Genomic DNA, 14,625 nt, shown 5'->3' with positions numbered 1-14,625 from the left:
AGACTGACTAGATCCATAACCCCTCTTGCTCTGCCTATCCCTCCTAGACTGCTCTTCATCTCTGACTCTCTCCACATTTATAGTTGATGTTATTAACAAAGAGAAGTCAGTAAAGTGGCGAGATGTAACTATCAATCTGATGCTGTCATTTAGTTCGTCCTCAAACCTCCTGCATTTATCAACCTCTGTGGGCATTATCACCAATGTATATGTAACACCCCTAAGTTCGGTAGTGCGTTCTACTGCTCCGGTGACCGATCTTTGTCGGACCTAGGATGCCTAGAACCGTGCCGATATGAGTGAGGAGACATAAAATAATGAAATACAAGAAAAGAAAATACAAGAAAAACAAAGGAAAAATAATAGCAAAGAAATGTAGCCAAGTTAAGCGGTAGAAAAACCTAGCGATGGGTGACCACAGGAAGTCACGGCGTGGACGTTGACTAGTCTGAATTTGAAACCACGGAAAATATTTTAGGACTCCAATAAATATTTATTGAAGTATAAATATCATTAGAAATATCAAAGAAAAATTAAATAATTAGTACAAAGAAAAGTGAGAAATCAAAAAGCAGACAAAACTCGATTATTCTAGAAAATCGGGAATACAACCGAGCAGGCATTATGGTCATTTGACATCGAATTGTCTTGACCTAAATTTCCATTAAAAATAAATAATATTACATAGAAAATAAAATGAAAAATTAGTTTAGTGGTACCTAATACAAATAGCTAAAATCATGGGTTAATGTGGAATAAATGAACAATTGGCTTATTATATTATTATTTGGAGTTAGTGGAACATTAAAGGATTAATTAAACACATAGGGGGTCAGGTGTACATCCATTATCCAAGGCAGAAACTTCATCTTCTCCATTGTACCAAAGTTGTAGTGAATGAAGGGAGAGGAAACTCCATGGACATTTTCATGCAAGCTTGATCCATCCTTCCATTTCAACTCCAAACACTTGAGTTCCTTCATTAAAGTTTGTCTACTCATCACAAGGAAGAGTTTGATACAAATTTGAGAGAGTTTAAGCAAGGTTTAATAAGCTCCAACCATAAGGTAAGTTAGTGTTTTTGAAGATAGCTTTGTTAAGTTTTCTGTGCATGTTATGGGTGTTGGTTTTGTGAAGGAAAATTTTGAGTTTGAAGAGTTATTATTGTGTTCATTTGGACAGCCATGGAGTCATGTATTTGATGAGATATTTGTGCATATATTTGATGAGAAATGGTGTTGATCATGATGATTTAATAACTAATGAATTACTTCATATTTATATGGTGATTTTGGCACTTGGATGAGAATTGATGAATTATAGGGCAATTTGGTGTTGAAGAAGATTTTGCAGCTTGGGGACACTTGAATAAATGTATATATTCATGAAGGTGTTGGCAGAATATTGACATGGAAGTTTGATGGATATGTATATAGATTGATTGTGTAAAGTATATGCAAAAATTTGTAATGGTTAGGTGTGTATGTGATTGTACTTAGAACTTGTAAATTGAGTGTTAATTGGTGTATTGAGGATAATTGTAATCTGCCCAAAATAATGTTAATGTAAAGTAGATTATACTGTGGTTAATGTACCAAAACAGATTGGTAGGGAAGTAGACAAATTGCAAAGGTATATGTGTGTTTGAAGTGGGGTGTAAATGCATATTGAGGGCAGTGTACATTTTAGCCCATAACCTGAAATGTGTAACCTCAATTGGTATGAGACCAATTTGAGGTGAAACTAGGCACAAAATGTGCAACTTTTATTGAGAAACCATACCAAAATTATGCTTGCAATGGGATGTTTAAAAAATGACCAATTCGGATTAGGTACACTTGAGACCTAAAAACTGACCATTTGGGCAGCAGTGAGTATTTAGGCCATAACTCACTCAAAACAGGTCCAATTGACCTGAAATTTTAACCATGAATAGCTAAGACCCATACCTACAAGTCTTATGAAGACACCAAAGCCCATAAATGACCATAAGCAAGTCAAACAACTTGCACAAGTTCGGAGTCAAAAACTGGCCGAACCAGAATTGACCAATTTGACCTAAAATTGACCTAAAATGGTACCATTTGACCAGCAATAGTATAATGACCATAACTCGGTCTACTTAACTCGGATTGACCTGAAATTTTGCCCCGCGTTAAATGCAAGACCTAGATCTACAAGTTTGTAGTTTCGACCGAGACCAAACCGAGGGAACTAGATCGTCCGGTTAGGTCAAACCAGTGTCGAATCCAACCAATTTGCATTAAAATGCACTAAGCAAGGAAATGACTTTACGTAAAACATACCAAACCTAAAACCCTATCGAATATGACATGTTAATGATACTAAGACCTAATTTACCTAGAACACGTCGAGGGTGGTATATTAGGTGATTAAACAAATAAAGGTATTGATGAATTGTTTATCGAACATTATCGTTAGAGAGCAAATTAATTTAGAGTGAAACACTTCAAATTGTGTTTCGATTAACAAGGACTCAAAGAAAAGGGAAGGAAACAGAGTCAGACAGAGAGACAACATCGGAGGTTTGTGCACAACAACTATTTCTTTTGAATTTTTCAATTGAAATAAATATTGACTATTTGTACATTATTGTTTCAAATTGTGGAAATGTGTTTGAATGGATATTTATTGCTTGAAAAGCATTGTAAATGATTGAAACGTGAAATTGTTTGAATGATATTGATGGATACTCATTGCTTAAAAAGCATTGTAAATGGTTTGAAATTGTGGAAAAATTAGTTTAGTATGATTTGTGAAAATTGAAGTTAATTATGAATTGTGTTGCCATTTGTAGAATGAAATTATGACTTGGGAAATTTGTTGGATTCTCACGAATCATTTGAATAAAATGTTTGGAATTGGTTTTGTGTTCACACTTAGCATGACAGATTATATCATTCCTTCTCCATTTATGGAGTTGTGATCGTTATTTCCTTCTCCAATTATGGAGTTAAGTGATTGTTTATTTTTCTCTAGTTTACTAGTTGAGGTGATGGATGAGTACTCATTATATAGCCAGCTCCCTTCCTCATTGATTTGATTAGTGGGGTTGTGATTGCTTTGTCGTAGTGTACAACGCGGCGTGATCGGAAATTTGTGTCATGGCTTAAGTTGTGAATGAATTGGCAACACCGTATTCTTAAATTATTTGACTAAATTGTGTTATTATGCGATTTGATAATTTGTGAAATGGAGTTTAAATTCTTATTGACATTTCTTGTCTTTGAATTTAACTATGTTTGATTCTTGAGATTTAATGTGATATTGTGTAAATTCTTTATGACATTTATTGTCTTGAATTTAATTATGGTTTTGCATATCCATCATTTATTTGAATTATGAATTGCGATTTAAACTTGTATTTGGTTAATGTTGTACTGAGACATTGTCTCAAACCGATAGCTTTTATTCTTTTGTCGTAGAGGTAGAGAGACAGAGCGGCGGACTAGGTGCTAGTACCAGTCGAGATTTTCAGTATAATGAGTATACGATTTTGCATTTTAATGTATTGTATGAATAATCGTATGTACATTTTGTTTTGGTTTTGAGCGATTGTAAATTCAAATTGTACCTTGAAGTTGTAAATTAATTATGAGTTATTTGACTTGTAAAAATTGTATTATATTTCCTTATCTCAGACTTGAAAATTTTCTATGGAATTGAGTTGATAAATTGTTGTGTTGAGAAATGTATTGGAGTTGAGATTTGGAAAATTTTTGAAGTGCTTTTCTGAGGTTTTAAGCTGTTTGTCAAAATACTGAGATGGCACTTTGCCAAAATTTTTACAAGAATTTCCAAATAAACCAAATGAGTTAGTTGTTTCACTTGATTCACCAAAGTTTTTAATACTTGTAAATAGTACTCACCAGTAAAAGAAGTAAGAAAAGTTTTAAAATCCTTGTAGTGTATTTAATGGGTTATCGATGAGAGAGTTGGTAATTCATTAGGTATACTCTGGGATCATGTTATGCCTTACGGAGGGGTAGGGTGTGCCATGTTTTGGTAGTATCGGGCAAAGTTTTTAAAGTGCTTTCACTGTTACTTGAATATTCTTTCTTTATAGTACAACCGCCAATATCATTGTTTGATACATACGGTACATTACATTATAAAATGCACTATGAGGAAATCTCCTTGTGTGATTTGTTTGGAGAGCTAAAATCCTCGAATTGACTATGGAAGAGGGTGATCGTTCGATCGATCAATCTATTGAGGTGAGGTGCAAGGATACTGAGCCTACATAATGTTAGTGGTTCAAGTGACACCGGCTGCCGCGTCTGATTTCACACCATGCTCGAGCGGCTCGAATTGTAATGTTCCAACAAATGGTAGTAATGCACCTACTCAGAGTCCCAATCTGAGACACGATGGTACAACCACAGCTCCTACAGGCAATATGACAAATTGATGAAGTATGGGACTCTGAGTTTAAGGGCAGTAGATCCTCTAGAAGTGAACAATGGTTAGAGAGGATGGATAGGTATTCAAGAAACTGCATTGCCTGAGGAGCTGATTCGAATACTCGTATCTAATACAGAGGATGCTTATGGCGGTGGAAAACCATTCCCGATGCACAGTAGAACCGATGCTAACACGGAATGATTTCCTCAGAATTCAGACAAAAATATCACGATGCTTATGTAGACTAAAGCTGCAAGAATTCTAAGTGAAACAGGGGGTAGATCGGTGAGTATGAAAGAGAATTTTCCCGCTATAGCCATTATCGTGAAGTCTACTTGCTACCAGCAGAGAGAGATGCAAGAGGTTTGAAAGCGGCTTGAAGCCCGATGTGAGTACAAATGTCGGCTTTCAAACACACTAACTTCTGCGAACTTATTTCTCAAGCTCTAGAGTTGGAAATAATTGAGTTTGAGGCCGCTCTGAGAAAAGAGATCGAGAAGGCAGAGAAAGAGGAAAAAGCGTAGAACAGAGTTCGGTGGTCCCTCTGGAAAGAGGAAGAACTATGAGGATTACAGCGGAGGTGGTAAGAAGTGCAGTAGGGAAGACATTCAGATGAAACCTCCTCTGTCCGGTAAGTGACTGACAGTGGAAGATTCCTACCATTCCCGCCAATGTGAAAATTGTGAGATATCATGGTGGGATATGCTATAAGGCTATTGGAGCCTGTTATAGCTACGTGAGGCACAGGACACTTTGCATTTGCACCGGTGAGTCGTAGAGTTGGACCACCTCCTACTCTGCGGAAGATTAGATCGAGCCACATCACGAAGTTCACAACCACTGGCAGGAAGAGGCAGGGGTAGAGGTAGCCCAGCAGAGCCAAGGCACAAGTGAAACAATCGAGCAAGACGATTGCTCCAATCGAATGTATGCAATGAGATGGGGAAGAGTAGAGACATCGATGTTGTGGCTGGTACCTTCTCAACTTTTAACCAAGATGTGTTTGTGTTATTTGATCGGGTTCTACCCATTCTTATGTGTGCTAGCATCATTGATTGCATTCGGTTCCATGTACAAAAATGGACTTTGAGGTGCTAGTAACAAATCTGCTAGAACAGGTCGGAAATAAATTTTGATGCATTAGTGATTAGTCCTTTAGGATAAGGATTGTGATAATAAGTGAAATTAGTTTTGGAAGAGTTTATGTTGAAAAGTATTTCTGACACATTATAAATTATAAAGCTAATTGGCGATCCTCTTAATGTAAGGCAAGAGGGCGTAAAAGTAAGTTCTGTAAATAGAATTGCTCTAGATGAAGGCAAAGATGTTACTATTAGTAATTGTTAATGGATATTGTAATCGAATAAGTTAGGATATCATGAATTAAAAGGACAAAGGATAGGAAAGTTTGATCTATTGGGATGTATTGTAGTAACTATGCAATCTTCTTGATTGTTATCTGCAACTGCGGATAACAAAACTAACTTGAGATTATTGTGTAGAGCTACGTACTATCTGATAGTACACCTAGATGAGGATAGTTGCCAATGGCATCTGTTTTTGTATAGTTATGCTAGGACATAATTTAATTGTTAGAAATAAGTTTTAAAATCCTACTTAGGGATCTAAAACTCAAAAGTTAGAATATCTAAAGGTTATAGTTCGATACAAAAGAAAGTAAGTTATAAAATATTGTGATAAAAAGAGTTATGGAAGTAGAGATTTGAAGTTGATTCATATATAACAAAGAAATATTACTAATGTGAGGAAGATGATGGACGAGAATGGTCGAGGACCAATAGTTGATGAATGATTCTAACATGACCTCAAGGGTCATTCAAGAAGGAACATGAATCGAAATATTAAACGAGACAATAGTGAAAGAGAAGATTAGTGTTATACAAACAAATTAAATGTTGTATTAGATTGTTAAAAGTCTTATTCAAATTTGAGGAAAAGAAGACTATACGATCATATAGAAAGGAGAAAATAAACGTATGACTATCGTAAGATGGCTATTGGGTAAAATTTCGTGGGCGAAATTATTTTAGGGGAGAATTGTAACACCCTAAGTTCGGTAGTGCGTTCTCTTGCCCGGTGACTGATCTTTGTCGGACCAATTAGGATGCCTAGAATAGTACTTGATATGAGTGAGGAGACATAAAATAATGAAATACAAGAAAGAAAATACAAGAAAAACAAAGGAAAAATAATAGCAAAGAAATGTAACCAAGTTAAGCGTGAAAAACCTGGCGATGGGTGATCAAGATCAGGAAGTCACGGCGTGGACCGTTGACTAGTCTGTTGATCCCCGAACGTGGAACCTGAAAATATTTTTAGGACTCCAATAAATATTTATTAGTATAAATATCATTAGAAATATCAAAGAAAAATTAAATAATTAGTACAAAGAAAAGTGAGAAATCAAAAAGCAGACAAAACTCGGTGTTAGAAAAATGGGAATGCAACCCGACAGGGCATTATGGTCATTTGACATCCCGAATTGTCTTTGACCTAAATTTCCATTAAAAATAAATAATATTACACTTATAAAATAAAATAAAAAATTAGTTTAGTGTTACCTAATACAAATAGCAAAAAACAAGCTTTAATGTGGAAAAAAAGAACAATATCCTTATTATAAGCTTATTTTGAGTTATTGTACCATTAAAGGATGATTAAACACATAGTGGGCAGGTGTACATCCATTATCAGTAGCCAGGAAACTTCATCTTCTCCATTGTACCAAAGTTGCCGTGAATGAAGGGAGAGAACTCCATGGACATTTTCATGCAAGCTTGATCCATCCTTCCATTTCAACTCCAAACACTTGAGTTCCTTCATTAAAGTTTGTCTACTCATCACAAGGAAGAGTTTGATACAAATTTGAGAGTGTTTAAGCAAGGTTTAATAAGCTCCAACCATAAGGTAAGTTAGTGTTTTGAAGATAGCTTTGTTAAGTTTGTGTGCATGTTATGGGTGTTGGTTTTGTGAAGGAAAATTTTGAGTTTGAAGAGTTATTGTTGTGTTCATTTTGGACAGCCATGGAGTCATGTATTTGATGAGATATGTTGTACATATATTTGATGAGAAATGGTGTTGATCTTGATGATTTAATAACCTAGTGAATTACTTCATATTTATATGGTGATTTTGGCACTTGGATGAAATTGATGGGTTGTAGGGCAATTTGGTGTTGAAGAAGATTTGCAGCTTAGGGACACTTGAATAAATGTATATATTCATGAAGGTGTTGGCAGAATATTGACATGGAAGTTTGATGGATATGTATATAGATTGATTGTGTAAAGTATATGCAAAAATTTGTAATGGTTGGTGTGTATGTGATTGTACTTAGAACTTGTAAATTGAGTGTTAATTGGTGTATTGAGATAATTGTAATCTGCCCAAAATAATGTTAATATAAGTAGATTATACTGTGGTTAATGTACCAAAACAGATTGGTAGGAAGTAGACAAATTACAAGGTATATGTGTATTTGAAGGGGGTGTGAAATGCATATTGAGGGCAGTGTACATTTAGCCCATAACCTGAAATGTGTAACCTCAATTGGTATGAGACCAATTTGAGATGAAACTAGGCACAAAATGTGCCAACTTTTATTGAGAAACCATACCAAAATTCTGCTTGAAAGGTGATGTGAAAAATGACCAATTCGGATTAGGTACACTTGAGACCTAAAACTGACCATTTGGGCAGCAGTGAGTATTTAGGCCATAACTCACTCCAAAACAGGTCCAATTGACCTGAAAATTTAACCATGAATAGTTAAGACCCATACCTAAAGTCTTATGAAGACACCAAGGCCAGAAATGACCATAAGCAAGTCAAACAAGCTTGCACAAGTTCGGAGTCCAAAAACTGGCCGAACCAGAATTGACCAATTTGACTAAAATTGACCTAAAATGGTACCATTTGACCAGCAATAGTATAATGACCATCCAACTCGGTCTACTTAACCGGATTGACCTGAAAGTTTGCCGCGTGCAATAAGACCTAGATCTACAAGTTTGTAGTTTCGTGAGACCCCGAAGAGGGAACTAGATCGTCAGTTGAATTAGGTCAAACTGTCCTGATCCAAAGAATTTGCATTAAAATGCACTAAGCAGAAATGACTTTCGTAGAAACATACCAAACCTAAAACCCTATCGAATATGACATGTTAATGACACTAAGACTAATTTATCTAGAACACACGAGGTCGGTATATTATGTGATCAAGCAAATAAAGGTATTCAGAGAATAGTTTATCGAACATTATGGGTAGAGCTAAAGCATTTAGAATCAAACACTTCAATTGTGTTTCTCGATTAACGAGACTCACAAAGGGAAGGAAACAACGAGTCCGACTGGAGACAGTCATCGAGGTTTGTGCACAACAACTATTTCTTTTGAATTTTTCAATTGAAATAAATATTGACTATTTGTACATTATTGTTTTAAATTGTGGAAATGTGTTTGAATGGATATTTATTGCTTGAAAAGCATTAAAATGATTTGAAGCTGTGAGAAATTGTTTGAATGATATTGATGGATACTCATTGCTTAAAAAGCATTGTAAATGGTTTGAAATTGTGGAAAAATTAGTTTAGTGTGATTTGTGAAAATTGAAGTTAATTATGAATTGTGTTGCCATTTGTGAATGAAATTATGACTTGGGAAATTTATTGGATTCTCACGAATCATTTGAATAAAATGTTTGGAATTGGTTTTGTGTTCACACTTAGCATGTGATATCATATCATTCCTTCTCCATTTATGGAGTGTGATCGTTATTTTCTTCTCCAATTATGGAGTCGTGATTATTTATTTTTCACTGGTTTTACTAGTTGAGGTGATGGATGAGTACTCATTATATAGCTAGCTCCTTCCTCATTGATTTCGATTAGTGGGGTTGTGATTGCTTTGTCGTGGTGTACAACGCTTGGCATTGATCGGAAATTTGTGTCATGGCAAGTTGTGAATGAATTGGCAACATCTGTATTCTTAAATTATTTGACTAAATTGTGTTATTATACGATTTGATAATTTGTGAAATGGGTTTAAATTCTTATTGACATTTCTCTTTTTGAATTTAACTATGTTTGACTTTGAGATTTAATGTGATATTGTGTTAAATTCTTTATGACATTTATTATCTTGAACTTAATTATGGTTTTACATATCCATCATTTATTTGAATTATGAATTGCGATTTAAACTTGTATTTGGTTAATGTTGAAAAGTGCCTGCTTGAGACATTGTCTAGTGATAGCTTTTATGCTTTCCTGAGTAGTAGAGAGACTAATGAAGACGGTGGCACTAGTCCGCTAGTCGTCCGAGAGATTTTCGAGTATAATGAGTATACCAAAGATTTTGCATTTTGTCTTGTATTGTATGACACTGTATGTACATTTTGTTTTTGGTTTTGAGCTTGTAAATTCAAATTGTACCTTGAAGTTGTAAATTAATTATGAGTTATTTGACTTGTAAAAATTGTATTATATTTCCTTATCTCAGACTTGAAAATTTTCTATGGAATTGAGTTGATAAATTGTTGTGTTGAGAAATGTATTGGAGTTGAGATTTGGAAAATTTTTGAAGTGCTTTCTGAGTTTTAGAATTTTGTCAAAATACTGTGGCACTTTGCCAAAATTTTACAAGAATTCCAAATAAACCAAATGAGTTAGTTGTTTCACTTGATTCACTAAAGTTTTAATACTGTAAATGAGTGCTCCTGCTGTAAAAGAAGTAAGAAAAGTTTTAAAATCCCTTGTAGTGTATTTAATGGGTTATCGTGACGGAGTTGGTAATTCATTAGGTATACTACGGGATCATGTTATACCTTACGAGGGTAGGGGTGACAAAGATATCCACTAAGTCTCATGAATTTCGCTCATATTGAGAGATCAAGATGCCTCTGTCTCAATGCCGAATTCTCTTCTTCTTGCCTCTAAATATACATGGTTGATATATTTCTTCACGAACTACGCGAAAAGAAATCCCGTGATCTATGCGGTGTATCACTCTAAACACACCAAGCAGATACAAATCCTCTTAAAGAAGGGATAGAGCACACTCCAACTGCTGCTCTGGGGTGCAGTGTAACTACTGCAATACCCACTTTGTCCTCTCTAGCCAATCATCTGTGGTAGCTAGATCATCCTCCTTCTTACCCTTGAAATCAACTACCTCATATTTTTATAGTCTCTCTAATGGGACCTCTGTCTGACTTACGGCCATAGGGTAGTGGTGGTCTGCATGTGGTGGTGGTGTGGCTATGCTCGAGGTATGGAGTGGAGGTGGCTACCAAATGGTGAGCTATGGCTCGGTGACTGACAGAACAATTGTGTCATCTATTCTAGGAAGGCACAGTTGTGCTCTACGTAGCACCCAAAGATGACTCGGCTCTGTCGCTCCTATTAGGGAGCAGTGGTGTGTGACTCTCTACCTTCTCCTCGACGATCTAAGAGACCCATGCTCTAAAGGATCGATCTATCGATCCTATAAAATAGACAAAGAATAAATCTGCATTAAGTGTCACCTTGACTCTAATTAAAGGCCCATGCATGTTAGGCATACTATATCCTTCTATCTATCTAGGTCTATGACTACTAAACCATTGCTTTAATACCACTAAATGTGATGCCCTTATCCGTCTATAGTGTAGTCAAGTAAAAACGTGCCACGTTAATGTCGGAGCACCTATCTTATCTTATCTGTCCATTGTTAATTTTAAACTTCATAGAAAATATGTGGTCAATTTTTTATTTCTATGGAGACCCTACAGAACCTCCTTTGTTTTATAAGCATCAGTGGGTTATACTATTCACTGTTCAAATTAATTTAGATCCATTTATCTTGTCATGTATCACATTATTGTAGTTGATCGTGTAAATTTCAAGAATCTAATATAACTCATTCATATGGAAATTTATATACAAAAATTCATAAGCTTTATTTACAATGTAACACTCTAATTGCATAGCATGGTATATTTTACTATTATTGACCTATCGATCCAGACAAGTAAAGGATTAGAACCACACTTAAGACAACTAGATAAGCTCTAAACACAAATTATTAGTAATTGTCAAATAGTTAAGTATAAATAAGAAAAACAAAATACAAGAAGTTAAATGGTAGGAGTCATAGCGATGGGTGACATTATCGAGGAAGGATCATGTGATTTAAACTCTAATTTCAAATCAGAAATATGACACATGACCTTAGGACTATTACGAACATAGTGGAAAAGAAAACCACAAAAAGAGTTGTTAAGTAGGTTAAATAATTAGGTCTGGGATCTAGAAGAAATATTAAATTATTTGCAAACTAGGTCGAACCAATAAGGGCAATTTGGTCAAGTGGCTCTGAGTGACTCTGACTTGTCAAATAAAATCGGAGAAAAGAAAATTTGATCGGAAATTAATTAAAGAACTAAAGAAAAATAAAATGAAAAAAAAAAAAGAGGAAAAGAAAGTGAAAAGTGATTACATCATGCATGACATCATGCATGATGCGATCAATAAATCTTATAATTAAAATTTTAATTTTTGGATAATTTTGGTCTTACTAAAGGGTAAAAATTATAAAGAAAAGACAAAAAAAAAAGAGTTGCCTTCTTCAAATTGCGTGACCTCTCTCTCTCTTCTCTCCTCTCAAAACCTCCACGGAGCTCATTTGTGAGCTTGAAGAAAATAAAATCCCACATAGAAATTCAATTACCCTAACTAAACTTTGTTTGGGCAACTAGAAAAGAAGATTAAGCGAGAAAGAAGAAGAAAAATTGAAGAAACTAAAGATTGAAAGCTATACCAAGTGTACGCGAGGATTTGCAGTGCACGGATGATCACTCACACGAGAAGTGGGAAAAGTGAGAAATTCGCCACCTTGGTTTTGAGGAAACTAAAGAAAACCATTTGGGAAAATAAATTACAAATAAAACCACTTCAAGGCGGAAGATTCTAGGTTGAGATGCATGGCGGGTGCAGGGAAAGGTGTTAAAGCTTTCGTCCCGTAATAAGGGTAAGTGAGATTTAATTTTCGTTCTTTATAAATTAGTTAAGAAGGCTCGGATAGAAATGGTAATCCTTTTTTCAAAGGAAATTACGATCTTTCACTAGAAATTGGATCACTCTGGATACACAAGTAAAAATGGGACCACCTTAGTATGAATTGGCCATTCACGAATTTTTAGTTACGGGAATTATTTTGCGTGCGGGTTAAGATTTGGTGAAAGTCCGGATAAAGAACTCTCCTCCGATCTCTTGCCCAAGTTATTTATTAAAATTTTGGAGGAGATCGGATAAGAACCCTCTCCGAGTCTCCTCTAGACATTTATTAAAACTTTTAAGTTGAAACCGGATGTCAGAACTCTCCTCAGATCTCTTTTAGCGTTTATTAAAATTTTTTTGAGGGAGATCCCGGATAAGAGACCCTCCTCTGATCTCAGCTTTAGAGCGTTGCCTTAAAATTTTTGAGTTGAGGCCACGGATAAGAACTCTCCCTCCAGTCCACTATTTAATGTTTATTAAAATTTTAAGTTGAGGCTAGGATAAGAACTCTCCCTCCGTCCGTCTTTTCAGTTATTGCAGGAGCACGAAAAGGACTTTTGGAGATCTCAATTTTAATTTATTTCCCCATATTATAGAGCCTAAAACTAAGACCTTCCATGTGGTCATTTTGCAATACCTATTAATGAGCGATCTATTACATTTTACGTTTACTTTGTTTTATTCCACTTTTCATAGCATCTTGCCAAATTGTTTGTTTATGATCGACCTAATGATTTGGCTATTTTCACGGCGAAGTGTACTTGAACAAGATACGAAGGCCGATGATTAATGAAGGAGGAGGTTGCAAGACTCGACCCATGATCCCATTCCTTGGATGGCCCTTTTACATCTACGATTACATTCTTTTTATTTCTGGAAAACGCCACTTACATGAGTTTTCACTTTCTTTTACCGTCCATTCGACCCGGAAAAGCCCTTCGCTGGTTTTCACCTAGTTTTTTTTTTTTTTAAAGGCCGATTTCACACACCAAATCTCATAATAAATCACATCGTGAGGTTATCAATTTCGAATTCAAATCTTATGGCAAAAATTTTAACTAATCAATACGCATTAAACAAAGAGAAAGGATAGTAATGTTGAAAAGTGAAGTAAACGAGGAAAACAAAAGCGAGGAAGAAGGAATAAAGTATAATTTGTTACATTATAAAGCTTTAGGAAAAATAGAGGATATACTTTCAGGAAAGGGAAGGGTACAAGGATAGATCTCACATATTCCTATATAGTTTAGTTTTGAAGTCTTTTAGCACGCCATTATTTCCAAGTTCTCACGAAGCCTACGTGCCATGACAGATTTCCTCTCCATCCTCGGTTTCATATCCTCTTCATATTTCTCTCCATTTTGGTTCTTGAAGCACCTTTAGGGTTTTCACCCCAAGTTTTTTTTTTTTTGGGATGCCCTTCGGAGTTTCATCCTTCCACTCATTGCCATGCATAGTACCTCTTGGCGATTGTCGGCATTTACAGGTCTCGGGGAATTTCATCACCACCGTCCATGTGGGTCAAGATCGAAGCTCCTCCGAGAGGAAAATGCCTTTTTGCTCCACACTTAGGGTCCCTCATTAGGTTGGTGACCATTTGCCGAGGATCGTTTTGGTTGCGTGACCCTTTCTGTTTAAGTACTAAGTCCACAGGTTAGGTCGCATGGCGAGACACGCTTTATCGAATATGCCCTAGCCATTCTCCTCACGGTATAATTGCCGCATGACATGCTTTGCGCAACTAATCATTTCTTCCAAATCGACCAAGTTTAACTGATCAACCTTAGTTGGATCCATTACGATTCATCTGATTTCCTGATTCGCCGCCGAGAATCCTTAAGGAAGGAATTTGCGACCTCAATAAATGTAATACTGCTTCCATCCCTTAGACCCGGTGAGTATGGAGTTGCCGGTTTGCAGTTGAGAGGTCCTCCACGGAGAAATCGGTATGCATGAAGAGCGTAGGGAGCATATCCATGCCAATCCCTATATGTGACGCCGTCATTTCCGAATTACTCCCTCTTGAGGTTTTTGTTTGTTTCGCGGCTTCCTTTGCTCCATTCATGCGGGGGCGGTATGGGGAGGGAATTAAGATGTCGGATTCGTATTGATCACACGGTTTACGAACCTTTGGACCATTCAA

This window comes from Hevea brasiliensis, chromosome 2 (assembly GCF_030052815.1).
Source record: "Hevea brasiliensis isolate MT/VB/25A 57/8 chromosome 2, ASM3005281v1, whole genome shotgun sequence".
Classification (NCBI taxonomy): domain Eukaryota; kingdom Viridiplantae; phylum Streptophyta; class Magnoliopsida; order Malpighiales; family Euphorbiaceae; genus Hevea; species Hevea brasiliensis.
The sequence above is the reverse complement of the archived record's forward strand: the minus strand, read 5'-3'. Positions refer to the sequence as shown.